Raw genomic sequence first — 14875 nt, 5'->3', positions numbered from 1 at the left:
AGAGGAATTGTATAATCGTGCTAACAAGACTGGATTATTTCTACAAATAAAAATAGGCCACCAACCTTTCAATTGTGAAAGCATGTCAGACAAAGGGGTACCAGCCCATAATGGAAGAGCTTTTCTTCATTGTAGTACACAAAAATGATCTGTATGTTCTACAAGGTTAAATGCTGCTTTGAGGGGTCAGGCTTAGCAAGCCTCCTCCTCCTTCATATGCAGCAAAAGGCTGTGGGTAGCATCATTGGTTGAGGGCGCGGCGATGCCGCTGATGCAATGCCCTTATTACCAGTGCACTGGTACTCATTTCACTGACTTTGGAAGGATGACAGGCTGCGTGAACATCAGCTGGTGTTAATTCAATGGGAGAAATGGGCTCAAACTCAGGACCCAAAGATCCCAAGTCAGCCACCCCAACCACAAAGTCAACAACAGGCTTAGAAAGCCAGCTTCGTAAGTAATATGGTCTTCCCAAGAGAGTTCATGTTTGATGGTGAAATCCAAGGGTTAAAGATACTGACCTGCTGGCATAGATTGATTACAGAAGTGGATAGGTGTATTGGCACAAGATTGTCCTTCCTGAGTGACAAGATAAGGATATGATGTGGTATATTACAATGTTGCATCTGCACATGCTTCAATAAATGGGCTCAACAGCATGGATAGTGGTCTCCTCAGGTTAACCTGAGGTGGTCCCTTCGGGTGGGTGCCTGGAATGTCCATTCACTAAGAGAGGATAATCACTTGCCTATGTTATCACCTGAGCTCCAGCGTTTGAACATCGGTATTACAGCACTCTCTGAGGTTCGGATACCAGATAATGGCGAGATCATGGCAGTGGTTACACCGACAACTGGTATAGTCGCTCTGATGGTTACCATGCCCAAGGAGTTGCTGTAGCTGTGTCCAATAAGCTGACTCCCATGATAATTGAGGTAACGCTGGTCAACGAGCGTATTACGAAACTGAGGATTTGTCACTCCTTGGTGTCGTTTCCCTGGTCTCTCTCTGTTATAGAGTCTATATGCTCAGACTGAGGTGAATGATCTCACCGTGAGGGACACATTCTACACCGTGCTCAAGTCTGTGGTTGATCAATGTCCCAGGCGAGATACTCTTTTAGTCTTGTGCGATGTCAGTGCATCGACTGGCACTGATAGGGATGGGTATGAGACATGTGTTGGTCCCCATGGGTCTGAAACTGTGAATTAAGTTCCTTGATTTTGCAAGAAGTCTTGGTCTTAGGGTGGCTGGTTCACGGATTCAGTACCCACAGGCTCATCGCTGAACTTGGTATTCCAACGCTGGTGATGTGGCAAAGGAGATTGATCATGTGCTTGTTGATGGTTGCTGGAGGATGATTCAAAACTGCAGGGTCAACCGGAGTGCTCAGTTCCTCAATACCGACAACAGTATTGTTGTAGCAACTCTGAAGTTTCAGCTTGAATCCGGAAGAATGATAACATCCCAGCCTTGGCTGGATGTTGGTCAGTTCAAGGATGAGCAGGTAGCTGAGGAGTTTGTGAACAGGCTGAGTTGGGTTTTTGTTTTTGTTTTTGTTTGGGAGGGGATGGGGATGTGGGTGCTTTGGGGAATCCGAAAGAGTTGTGGAGTGCCTTCAAGACTGCCATCCTTGATGAAGCCGGTGGATGTCTTGGAACTCAACATTGGGCGAAGAAGAACTTTGTTTCTCAAGGGACACTGGATACCATTGACCAGAGTTGCAGGGCCAGGCTTAATGGCAGAGCTGAAATGTTCATGGAGCTGAGGTATAAAAGTACATATGCTGAGGGTGGACAAGGAGGCCCATCTGCGAGGAATCTGAGGGGGTTGAGCATCAACTGTGGTCAAGTGATTCTCATCCTGCTTTGAGGGGAATTCATGCATCACGTTCCTCCGAGCTTGTCCCTCGGTTGGAGCAGAGTGTGGTGGGTTCTTGATAGAGGAGTCCGAAGTATTGGCCCGCTGGGCTGGTTAATTTGAGCGGCTGCACCAGGCTGACCCACCAAATGTCGAGTTGGATGTCAGGGATGTTACTCTTTCGATTGCTGACCCTCCAATCAACTATGAACCACCTTCTTTTGTGGAAATGCAGGCCGTGGTGAACCGTTTGAAATTGGGGTGAAGCTTCTGGGATCTGTGCCATCCATGCAAAACTTTTCAAGGTTGGTGGAAATTCTCTACTTGTGGTGTTGCATGCAATTCTGTGCTCTGTTTGTAATACAGGTATAATCTCAACTGACTGGAAGAGGGGCCTTCATGGTCTCTCTGTAAAGGGAAGGGTGATCGCCAGGACTGCAACAACTACTGAGTGGTGGTGCTGCTCTCAGCGTCATGCAAGGTCTTTGCTTGGATACTTATTGAAAGCGTTCTCCGCCATCTGCTTGAGCACCAGCACCCAGAGTCATCAGATTTTACAGCAAAGAGGATCAGACGATATCCTTGCTCTCGAGTCCTCACCGAATGCAGACGAGAGTTTCGGTAGGGGCTGCTTGCAGCCTATGTTGATCTATGCAAATCGTTTTATTCAGTTAATCGGGATGCCCTCTGAAGGATTCTTGGTCTTCGTGGGGTGCCACCGAAACTGATCAATCTGATGTCTGAACTATACTCTGGTACTGAGAGTGCTGGGAGGTATGGTGGTTCCATCTCTGACTTATTTGCAGTTGTTACTGGAGTTCGTCAGGGGTGTGCACTGGCCCTCACACTTTTCAGCGCTTGCACGAACTGGATTCTGGGGAGGATGTCAGAGAGATCAAGCTGTAGTACATCATTTGGGAATGTCAAGATCTCTGACCTTGATTTCTTCGATGATGCAGTCATCTTTGTGGAGATGCTGGGTGTCCTTATAGGGGCCTTGAGGTGTTCAATGAGGAGTCGGAGCTACTGTGATTGTGGGTTTCCTGGGTTAAAAGAAATACCCAGGCTTTTAATGACATATTGGATGCTGCTGTCATGTATGTACCTGTTTGAGGTCAGGCTTCACGAGTTATGGAATCACTGGATCATGGGGTGTGGCGCTGTCGGTACCCATGCAGGAGGATGAAAGTCCGAATATTCAGGTCTTGGTGCTTCTATTCTTGCTCTGTGGATGTGAGACTTGGACTCTGATCAGGAATCTGAGATGGAGAGTTAACTCCTTCGGTACCAGGTCTCTTCGGAGCATATGTGGCTATCGCTGGTCAGACTTTGTGTCCAACGAGCGGTTGCTGAGAGAGACTCGGATGAGATTTGCTACCTCTATAGTCTGTGAGTGTTTGCTGCGGCTGTATGGACATGTGGCTCGTTTTCCTGATGCTGATCCTGCTCACCACATACTTTCAGTGAGGGAGCTTGTGAGTAGAGGAGGCCAATGGGCCGACCACATGCCTCGTGGTTGCAACAGGTTGATCAGCATCTCAATGACATTGGGATTGGCCAGGCATCAGCCTGGGGGATGGCCAAACGGAGGCCCCTGGAGTACTGACAGAAAGTGGATGCAGCCACACGTTGCTCCGGCACATGATCCTACCTGACCTGACCTGACAGCATGGAGTTTTTTTCTGTGTGCATTTGTGCTGGTTCATCTCTCATTGGACTTTGGTATTTATCTTAAGGCATCCAATTTGTTGGAGGAGAACATATCAAGCTGGCAATGAGGATTAACTATTTTGTTACTGAGACTGATTTTTTTTTCTGGAAATTTTGGCCACGTTTGGCACATTTGGGGGGTGTAAACCCAAAGAGAAGGAATGGCAACTGTATGTGGAGCATATGCAACACTATTTCGCCACCAATGACATTACAAATGTGGAGTTCCAATACCCAATACTGCTGAGTATTTATGAGGTATAGCTTAAAAGCCAGTGTCATGCATTTTTCTCGCAGCAGAGGTCAATTACATACTTTGGCCTCAAGGTAACTGTGAGAGATGAGAATATCAAGCAATCACTGACGCATCTGTGTCAAAGAATGTAAAGGAATTGCAATGCTTTTTAGGACAACTAAATTACTATGGCAATTTTTGCCAGACAGAGCCAGAGTCCCTACATCATCTACTATGGAAGGATGCACAATGGCAGTGGAAGAAGGATCAACAAGTGGCGATCGAAAAAGCAAAGGTGCACTGGTGCCAGGAGGAATGGCTCTCTTGCTGAACACTATGGAGAGTTTACCACTCTCCCCGATACATGCGCAGCTGAAGACAGGCAGGGATCTTACCTTTTCACATGTTCATGAGTATATCACGAAGGGTTGGCCAAACAAATTACCACTGGATGCATTCGAATGACTTGCTAGTTGCAGACATGAACTGAGCATTCATGAAGGATGTGTGTTTTATCGAACACACGTCGTACTGACACCACAATGTTGAGATAAGACAGTTGACTTCTTGCATACTGACCAACAGGGTATTGTAAGGATGAAAGCTTTGGCACAGAGCTACTTGTGCTGGCCTAACTGACAAGAACTTATACCAAAGAGTCGAATCTTTTTACCAATATCACGTAAATGAGAAACTTCATCCCCAAAGCACCACTGCATCCATGGGAGTTTCCCATTTAGCCATGGTTGCATGTACAAGTCAGTTCTGCAGGTCGAGTCCAAGGAAAGATGTTACTCATACTGGTCAACGTGTACTCAAAGTGGATCGAAATGCACATCACTACGAAAGTGATTAGCATAGTCTCAATTGACAAATTGAGAGGCGTTTGCAGCACAAGGTCTACAAACACCCCTGTGTCAGATAATAGGCTGTGTTTCACGAGCAAACAATTTGCGAAGTTCTTGAGTATGAACAGAATGTGACATCAGCAGTGCCACATACCATCCAGCCACAAATGGTCCAGTGGAGTGGGCAATGCAAACTGTGAAATTAGCACTGCACAAAATAAGCTGTCTCCTCCAAACTAGTGTATCATATTTTCTCATAAGTTATTGCATGACTCCGCTGTCTACAACTGCACAAACACCAGCAGAGATGCTCATCAATAGAAAGCTCTTTACACGTCTCAATGCAGATCTGCCCGACGTCACCACTGCGGTCAAGCTTCGAGATGTCATAAAGTTAGCACTGAGTTCGCAGGCCATGCGGGAGCTTGGGATTTAACGATACGTTTCCGTTCGCAGTTACAGTTTAGGTGACAAGTTGCTAACTGGTCGCATCATCAAGTAGGTGGAACTCTTCTATGTAGCACAAGTGGCTGTGGGAGGAATCCTGCAGACATGGAAGCAACATGCAGACCAGATAAGAGACCGTGCACGGTCATCATCGCAGGTCATCAGTAATGATGATTTTTCTGCAGAGGTGGAGTAATACCCTGAACATCAGGAGAACAAAACGTACGATCAGGGGGATGTCATTGACGATACAGAGTATGACGTCCTCAACCCAGACATTGACATTGTTCCTTAGCCAACCAACAGTAACCACAAAGGGCCCAGAAAACAGTCACCATATTGCTTTGACTGTAAACATTAAATGCTAAGCATGCATGCACAATTGACGAAGCACTGCACTCACTGAAGCCTGAATTTACCTATTTGTTTCCCTTTCGTTAATAATCATGTTCCACACATTGGAACAGTTTATGTTTTTTCAAAAGCTCATTTCTTAAGGAGGCACCTGCTGTGAGTGTATCTTGGGATGAAAAATCAGTTGTACATGGTGGAATGATCGGTGAAATGGAAAAGAGGATTTTACGGAGATTCAGCAAGGTCATTGATTTTGACCAAAACAACACTGAACCAAGCACATTGCCCCTGGAGTGTGCCACCGTCTAATTGGAGAGTAGACAGAACAATGTCAATGAAAGCTGGAAAAAGTCGAGAAATCTGTTGATGGGGAAAGCTTTAAATTTAAAGGGCAAAGGGGTTTGCAGACAGAGCAGGATGCCAGACACTGTCAAGAGCTTACAAGATATCTAAAGGGACTATCCCCAAGGTCTTTATCCATTGGCGAGAAACATATCTGAAGTTGTTTGACTGGAACAAAAGCCAAACTGGTGGTCTGTCATCAGACTACTGGAGAAGAGAGGTTGTTAAATCTGCATCATTTATGAATTTCACAGAAGTACCTTTCCTTTTGTTTGGAATAAGCTAATTGATCTGTGGTTCACTTGCGGGATTTGCATATCTAATGCTTGTTATGATGCACATTCTTGCATGATTTATATCGTAGTGTGACCTATAAAACTACAAAGTGCGACTTGAGAGATGATATTCAATTGAGAGCAACAGGAATTGCTTGGTGTTAAATCAAAATGGCTGCAGGTTCTTTGTTCTTTAAGGCTTCCTTGTATATTTTTGGAGGAATGTTTCTTCTGCTCTGCTTGTGAATATATAAAGGACACATTTGTAGCATGTTTTAAAAGTTACAATTGCAATTTTAACGAGTTAAGTCACGTGGTTTGCTGTATGATGAGGTCAAGGGGAATATTTCCGAGCCAACAGAATTACTCATTGGAGTTCATGGACATGATTGTTACATGAGATTCAAAAAAACACGAAGATATTCCAGTCTCCTGAGATTATTAGAGAGTTATCGCCTGTTACACATCCTGGAAGCTGGCAATACTTTTTAACAGAGGATAAAGTAATTGGTGCAATAACGTTTTGGTTTGCAAGATCATGTTCAATCAGTGCGGCATTTAGTTATTACCTGTTGAGTTAGCATTTAATAAACTCAACTCTTTTTTGAAATGTTCTGGACGTCTTAAAATTTCTGTTCTTGAATGTGTTGATACTAGTATTCCAAAAGTGTTGCGACAGCACATCAAAACTTTAAATAAATGCTTCCAACTTGCACATCATCCAAAAGAATGGCTCAGAATTACCTTTGAGTTCACTCACCTTTGAGCCTCAAATCTGCGTCACAATGGTGCATCATAAGGCAGGGTTCGGATGGACGATGAATCGCATCGCACAGTGCACCGTACCTTGGATGGATGATACACAAGGAACCCGTTTGCTAGCATTAGTTATTTTATGTTAAATATACCAATGTGTCTTTCATGTAGAGTAGGTAAGTTACTGCCAATAACCTGAACAAATTATGCATTACTGCCCTGACTATGCCTGGTGTGGGCTTAATGGTTAGGGTGGTGGGCTTGGGATCCTTTGATCCTGAGTTCGAATCGCACTTGGCTGTTGAATTTATACCAGGTGGGGTCGACTGCCTCTCATCCTTCCGAGGTCAGCAAAAATGAGTGCCAGCTTGCTGGTATACTGTGTCGGAGTGGTGACCCGTCCAGGATTGTGTCCAATAGCCAAAGAGACTGCTTCAGCAGCACCAACGCTCTGTACAGAGTATGGTCCCAATGGGCAATGGGGCCCTGACGATATTGTGAGGAATGGAAAGGCAAATCATTAGGAAACAAACCAACACTAAACACCTTTGAAAGGTCAAAAAAAACAATCTCTAAGTAAACTTTATATTATGCCTGTGGCATAACTCTATCATTTTAAAATCCTTACTTTTCCCAATATGATTTATTTGTGCAATGTAAACATTTTACTTTGAGAAACAGCATGACAAAATGTATTGATGATAATGTATATGTCCTCCACTATTACTATTTAGTGGTCCCAATGAATCCCAACCATTTGTGAGGTCAGCCACGGAAGGTTTTAGACTCATGTCTTTCACGAACCATCTGATCAGGTCTGACGTTTGACTCGAGCTGATTTGGGAATGATTTGTAATTTGTTCAGCATGCTAGTGATAACTTGTCAACTCCATGAAGGACACGGTGGGATAATTAACATCCGCTAACTAATGTTAGCACGCAGCTTAACGTCCAAATGAGGGACAGCACACTCTGTGATGTAACACTGCCTACGAAGCACCAGTCCCACAGTTTGTAGCATGGTCGAGAATCGAATCCAGGCTCGAAAGCTGAAAGATAAGTGCCCTATCTCTGTGCCATCCTGTCCGACCGTCATCCTGCATGCCGCGAATATTCATCGATTTATGCCCACCTGTATACCATAAGCAGATACCTCAAACTATTGTTGAAAAGCCTCTGTTCTGACGAAGCCTTTTGATGAGTCTTCTATGTGTTTAGATTAAGGGAACATATTAGATGAGAATCACAGACAGGCAGGTGTAATCTCAATTCATTCTTGATAATCTCAATCAGACTTGAAGATTATTCCATCACTCACAGAAGATCGTAGTAAAAATACCACGATATAAAATAAAAATGAAAACGGAAAAAAAGGAACTCTTTTATTGTTGTGCTGGTTGAAGGAGCTCAAAAATTGGAGGTTATATATTTATATTTCTTCACAGCAAAGAAACAAAACAATCGATTTCTGGGAGGGATCGAAGCAGCGGCCCGTTGCCTATATACCGCCCGGATTCAATTTTTTGTCTGATTGAAAAATATATAATTTTCCCAAAGGTTTGGATTAATTTGAAGCAATTTTTACTTCATCATTTTTAGATCCTCGTGGAGGATCTCGAAGTCTTACTCACGTTGTTGTTCTTCATCTTCTTGTGGACTTTTTTGTTTCACAGCCTACAGTTTTCATCGAAACTTCCTGAAACTTGGCGTATATATGTAAAAATACCCTGCGCAGACAGTAACCATCTCCGATTTTGGAAATTTTTCCGAGAAAAAAAGTTGACGTCATAATATCGCCGCTAATGGAAATCGCCTATACCATTATCTCCGAAACTAGGCAAGCTGTTTGAATTTTGTTTGCGGAAATCAAGCCGGGCATTAGCACAGATATATAATTTATCGCAAACCTGATACATCACAATGACGTCATATTCGTTTTTATGACGTCATCATTAAGAGGACGAGGATCTTAGCTCATTTGAGCTTGTTCTCTCCGAAGAGCATTTCCGTTTTTCAGGGTGCGACAGACAGACAGACAGCACTCGTCTATTATTTTTCAAAAATGATGGTACATTTAAAAAAATATATATTTTCGGAAAAATTATACTTACATTGTTGAAATGTATATTCGAATACATTCCAAAGTCAGGATTTTTTTTTCTCATGGAACATATTTTCAATGCGTGCACCTTCCTCTTGTACTACCATCTGAAGACTAATTGCGAAATTTCGTACAACCGCCGACAACGTTTCGACAGTTATGCAAGAAACATGCCATAAACCCCAAACTCTGATGGTCACAGTGTTGCCATTTCTTCCACTCGACATCGCACGGTTCAAAGTTTATAACCAAACTAAAATAGTGTCCATTTTGAAAGACCCTTTATATACGAGCGTGCACCCCTGCTCTCTGGGCGGGAGTAACCTTCGCAGTTTATTGGAGCTCGGGTCGGAGTACATGCTTGAGTCGGTGAACCGAATTAAGGCTAAAGTACATGCTCATCGTGTGGCCTTGGGTGGCCACTTAAAGCCAGTCTTAGAGTTGAAACCAGAGGTAGAACCAGGTACAGATCCTCTATGTTGGCCCAAGATCAGTTAAATGTCAATTTTGGAGTTTTGGTGACATCCACGTTTTGCTCCATTATAGTAAGATATATACACTCAATGTACAAAACATGAGGAGCACCTTCCTAATATTGAGTTGCACCACCCTTTGCCCTCAGAACAGCCTCAATTTGTCAGGGCATGGACTCCACAAGGTGTCTAAAGCATTCCACAGGGATTTTGGCCCATGTTGACTCAAATGTTTTCCACAGTGGTGTCAACTTGGCTGGTAGTGGATCTCTACTCCGAATAGCTTGTTCCATCTCATCCCACAGATGTTCAATTGGATTGAGATCTGGTGACTGGACAAGCCACTGCAGTAAGCTGAATTCACTGTCATGTTCGTGGAGCCATTACTGGACAATCCTAGCCTTGTGGTATGGGGCATTATCCTGCTGAAGAAATCCATTCACAGATGGATACACTGCTGCCATGAAGGGATGCACCTGATTGGCAATGATGTTCAGATGTTTGAAACGTTGCTGCACTTTTATCAAGGGTCCCAATGTGTGCCATAAAAACACACCTCATACCACCACACACCACCACCACCAACCTGCAATGTTTACACATGGCATGATGGATGCATGTACTCATGGGGTTTACTCCATACCCTGGTCCTCACATCAGTGTGAAACAACAGGAACGGGATTCATCAGACCAGGCAATGTTTTTACAATCCTCCATCGTCCAGTGTTTTCGTTCCTGAGCCCACTACAATCACAGATTCTTGTTTTTTGCTGAAAGAAGTGGAACTCTGTGCGGTCATCAGCTGCCATACCCCATTCGTGTCAAGGTACGACGAGTTGTACATTCTTTTAAGGGTCTTTCAGCACCAATGTTGTACTGGACTGTCAGGTGACCAACTGTAGCCCATCTGTTTCTCTGCACAATTTGTCAGCCTCCTTTGGCCTCTTTCATCAATGAGCCATTTTCGACTCCTGGCCTGCCGTTGGCTGGATGTCCTCTGGGTGGTGGACCATTCTTGATACACACGGGAAAATGTTGAACATGAAAAACCCAACAGCGTTGCAGTTCTTGACGCACTCAAACCGGTGTGCTTGGCACCGACTACCATACCCTGTTCAAAGGCAATTAAATCCTTTGTCTTGTCCATTCACCCTCTGAATGGCACACACAAACACAATCCATGTCTCCCTCATCTCAAGGCTTTAAAATCCTTCTTTAACCTGTGTCCTCCCCTTTATCTACACTGATTGAAGTAGGTTTAACAGGTGCAATCAATAAGGGATCATAGCTTTCACCTGGATTCACCTGATCAGTCTATTTCATGGAAAGAGCAGGTGTTCCTCATGTTTTGTACACTGAGTGTAGATAATATTATAATTCATCAAACGGATCCATTCCTTCAAACCCTATTTTGGAGATTTAATTTCTCTCCCTGTCCTTCTATCATATGAATGAGATCACACTTCCATAATTACCCTCCCCAAGGAGAGGGCATTGCATTTGGGTATGTTTGTTTGTTACTTGGAAAAAAAAAAAAAAATTTTGACAAGTATGTTGATTGCCTCTGTTTGTTGGTTTGCGTGTGTGTGTGTGTGTGTGTGTGTGTGTGTGTGTGTGTGTGTGTGTGTGTGTGTGTGTGTGTGTGTGTGTGTGTGTGTGTGTGTTTGTCTGCTCGCTTTCCGCTCGCAACCCAAACCGCTCAGCCGATCGTTTTGAATTTTTCAGATATTAATGACACCAACCCTGCGACAGATCCGCATTGAGTTTCGTAAAATTGGGTTGACCGAAAAGGTCTACTTAGGGCTTAGGCCAAGAGGCCAATTTGAAACAAATTTTCTATAACCCTCAATTTTTTTATCGAATTGACTTGAAATTTGAAGAGCATTTGCATATCAGGTCAATGAATTCAACCACCTATTAATTTTGAGGTTATCAGAGGCCAAAAGGTCAACATAGGCCGAATTTCTAAAATCCTCAATTTTAATCCAATCAACTTGAAATTTGAAGAGCATTTGCATATCAGCTCACTGAATTCAGCCACTTATTAATTTTGAAGTAAACATAGGCCAAAATGACAAAATAGGCCAAAAGGCCAATTTTGGCCAAATTTTCTAAAATCCTCAATTTTCATCCGATTGACTTGAAATTTGAAGAGCATTTTCATGTCAGGTCGCTGAATTCAACCACCAATTAATTTTAGGGTGAAACGGTCCACACAGGACTAATTTCTAAAATTGATAGATAGGGCCAAAAACTATATACAGTATCACTGTATCTCAAAAATTTGTAAATGAGTTATGACAAAACAAGGTGGATGTGTTGAATAGGTGACAAGAATAAGCGGATTGGATTTTGGTTCAGATACAGCCCATCAGTAGGATACAAAACATAAACTGCTCCACCTGGCAGAGGTATGCGCTCTCCTGAGTGCTATTCTACTTTGTGTTGTTTTGCCAAGTTGTTACTCTCTGAGTGATTTTTCAAACAACAAATCCTCACAAATCTGCTTTTCTGAAGTGGCTGAACATATCGATGGAAACTTCACACAAATGTTTCTCAAGCTTTGGAGATACCAGGGTATTTATGAATAATTGTTATCACATGGTCTGGCAACCATATTGGATTGAGTGAAAATCTTTTTAAAATCTTTCTCTTGAACTACTTAATCAATTGACATGAAGCTTCACAATTATGATCTAGTAGTGATGGGGAATATACGTTTTAAATTTTTGCTTGATTGGACTTATGGTCTAGCAGCTAGAATTATTATTAATTTTTGATCTTGGTTCTTTTTTATTTTTTTTTGTTTGTTTGTTTTGAATAAGGCTCACTTGACTGCACTGGATGGGTTTGAGGGTAGAGGAGTAGCAGCTGAAACCTGAATCCTATCCAGGTTCCTCCTGACTACATCTTTGCTTTTTGCTTTCCTTCTGATTACTCCAATGTGGGACTGCACCTGTTTAGTTTTCCATTTGAGTTGAATTGAATATATTTTACTCCCATTCTAAATTAAATTGAATAATAATAAACATCATGAGTCAGGGTCAAGTGTCCGATCAAAGCGGGGTTGCATCAAAGCGGGACGTCTTGGAACCTGGTCATCAATGCCAGCAGTTATATAGTGGCAGTTCTCGTTATGTTTCTTATTAATTACGAAACACACCAGTACACAAACACTGGGCATAGTGGCGTGCACCTGTAATCCGGCTACTCGGAGGCTTGGGTTGGAGGATCACTTGAGACGGGAGCTCTGCACTATGAGAGGGTGTAGAGCAGCCTGGAATCATGGCGAAACCCAATCCTTATATCTCTGTGTCGTCAGCAGTGACCAGGGTTGCGTCAGGAAGGGCATCCGGCGTAAAACCTGTGCCAAATCAGTATGCGGATCATAACGGATGATCCGCTGTGGCGACCCCTATCGGGAGCAGCCGAAAGACGAACAACAACAACAACCAGTACACAAACACTACACAAGTTACACCACACAAAATCACACAAACACCACAAAAAAAAACAAGTACTGGAGAGGGTCTGCAATCTCTGGTTGCTCTTTTTCATGTTCTGCTTTGCATTACTTTTTGCACTTGAAACAACGACTTCTCACTCCAATTCGTTTACTTTCACTCCACATTTTGTGACTTGTATGAATAAAGGAAGAGTACACACAAGAACACGATTCCTTATCAAAATTTCATTTATTTTACATCTTTCCACGATGTCACTCGACATTGGATTATTGCGCCAGGTTTTCGAAACAGTATGTCCACCACCTCCTCATTTTCCTTTCCTGCTGTGTTCTTACCATGTGCAGATATTACAACTGGCATTGCAATGCTCAAACGATTCAGTCTTACTTCTTATATATGCCTGAAAAAGGGGAAACATGGCATAATTGTCAACAATGCTTTGACAAAAATTGAAAAAAAAACCTTAAATGCTGTAACAATTTTATAAAATTTGGAATATTAAAATTTAAATTAGCCACATGCACTATGATGTAATTCATTGGAATGATTCTGCATTTGACCCCAGATCCCATCACAATCAAATCTGTCCGAAGAGAGCGGTATTTGGGGATGGTGGAGATGGGTGGGACAATGAGCACTGTACAATTCATCTTGGAGACCTTTGATGTGGCGTTAAGCCAGTAATATGCTCTGCAATCATTGATGGACAAATAAGATGGAATGATCTTCTTGATAAATGCAGACATTACATCATTATTGATTTGATTTGATGTACCATAATCTTTACAGAGTGATGGTGTTTCTGATTAAGTTTCTTGGCAAGGGTTACACTGGGTTATTTTCCAGTGCCTTCTCAGCGTTGTTTGTCAGTGCTCTTTCCCTTTAAATGCTGAACGTCAAGCAAGGAAGCAGCACGTAGCATTTTAAAAGTCTTCGGTATGACTTGGCCGGGGTTTGAACACCGACTTCTGAGACTCAGAGGGGACGATCTGACCATTACAACACTGAGTCTGGTTATGCGCCATTATGGAACTCACTAATTTTGTTTCGTTGTTTTATTTTAATGATAAAGGGAAGCTTCCATGCAAAGAAACTTGTGGAGGCAGCAGTACATACAGGTGTGGACAAAGCTCCTTTAGGTTATTATATGTTCAGCTTTGCCAAGTCCTAATAATTACACAGGACACTTGAAAATTGCCCATTATGTCCCTTACGCCCAATGCATTTATAACATTCAAACTGCTGATGCAAGGGAGGTTAAGAAAATATTTTTAACCTGGTGAATTTAAGCCATTTTAAACACAGAACAAGAAAAACTGTGAATTGATGTTATGTAGGAAGGCAAGCGTATGCTTTGTGGCCTTTTGTACTTAAACGTGATTAACATCTCATAAATAGAATGTACATGGAGATATTTTCTTGAATGAAAATGAAAATTTGGTTCATTTTAAATAGAATCGGTAAATACATTGCTGTTATGACGCAGGATGGAATTGAATATTTGAGGCCCTGCCATTTTTTCCCCCGTGCACATGTGTGACTGATGACTTCACGGCACACTTTGGTGTCATATAAGTTTGCCCTTTCGGCTCGAGATTCATGTCTAGTGAATCACCACGTCACAAAAGAATGAATCGCATGACGTTGTTTGAACTCGAAAGAAAAAGCAAAGTTAACTAGAACGGGCACTCAGTAGAGCGCATACCTTCGCCAACGCTACATTTTGCCCCCCCCCCCCAGAAACCGTTGATTGTGAGGGTATTTAATCCCATACCACGTCTGCCACCTCATATGTGTTGTGATGACTTAAGAACATTAAATTTCCTGCTGTTTGACACTGATTCACATACATTGTACAATTTCTGTATGAACTCCCTGACCTTTTTGGGTGTCGGTGTCAAGTCAATCTGATGACAACTGGTCACATTATAAGAAATTATTTTCTGGCATTTTAGGGGCATTTAGCACACACGAGTTTCTGTTTTTCTAAATAAGTTATTTATTGTG

At 42.6% G+C, this 14875-nt stretch overlaps 1 protein-coding gene across 38 annotated transcripts in view; it reads left to right on the top strand.

Annotated features, from left to right (window-relative positions):
- Positions 1–14875, top strand: part of LOC147020161 (CUB and sushi domain-containing protein 3-like) — a 1491173-nt gene that overhangs the window by 1329126 nt on the left and 147172 nt on the right. The window lies entirely within an intron of this gene.

This window comes from Eptatretus burgeri, chromosome 9 (assembly GCF_056783735.1).
Source record: "Eptatretus burgeri isolate ZD-2024b chromosome 9, Ebu_testis_v1, whole genome shotgun sequence".
In the NCBI taxonomy this organism is placed as follows: Eukaryota; Metazoa; Chordata; class Myxini; order Myxiniformes; family Myxinidae; genus Eptatretus; species Eptatretus burgeri.
The sequence above is the reverse complement of the archived record's forward strand: the minus strand, read 5'-3'. Positions and strand labels throughout refer to the sequence as shown.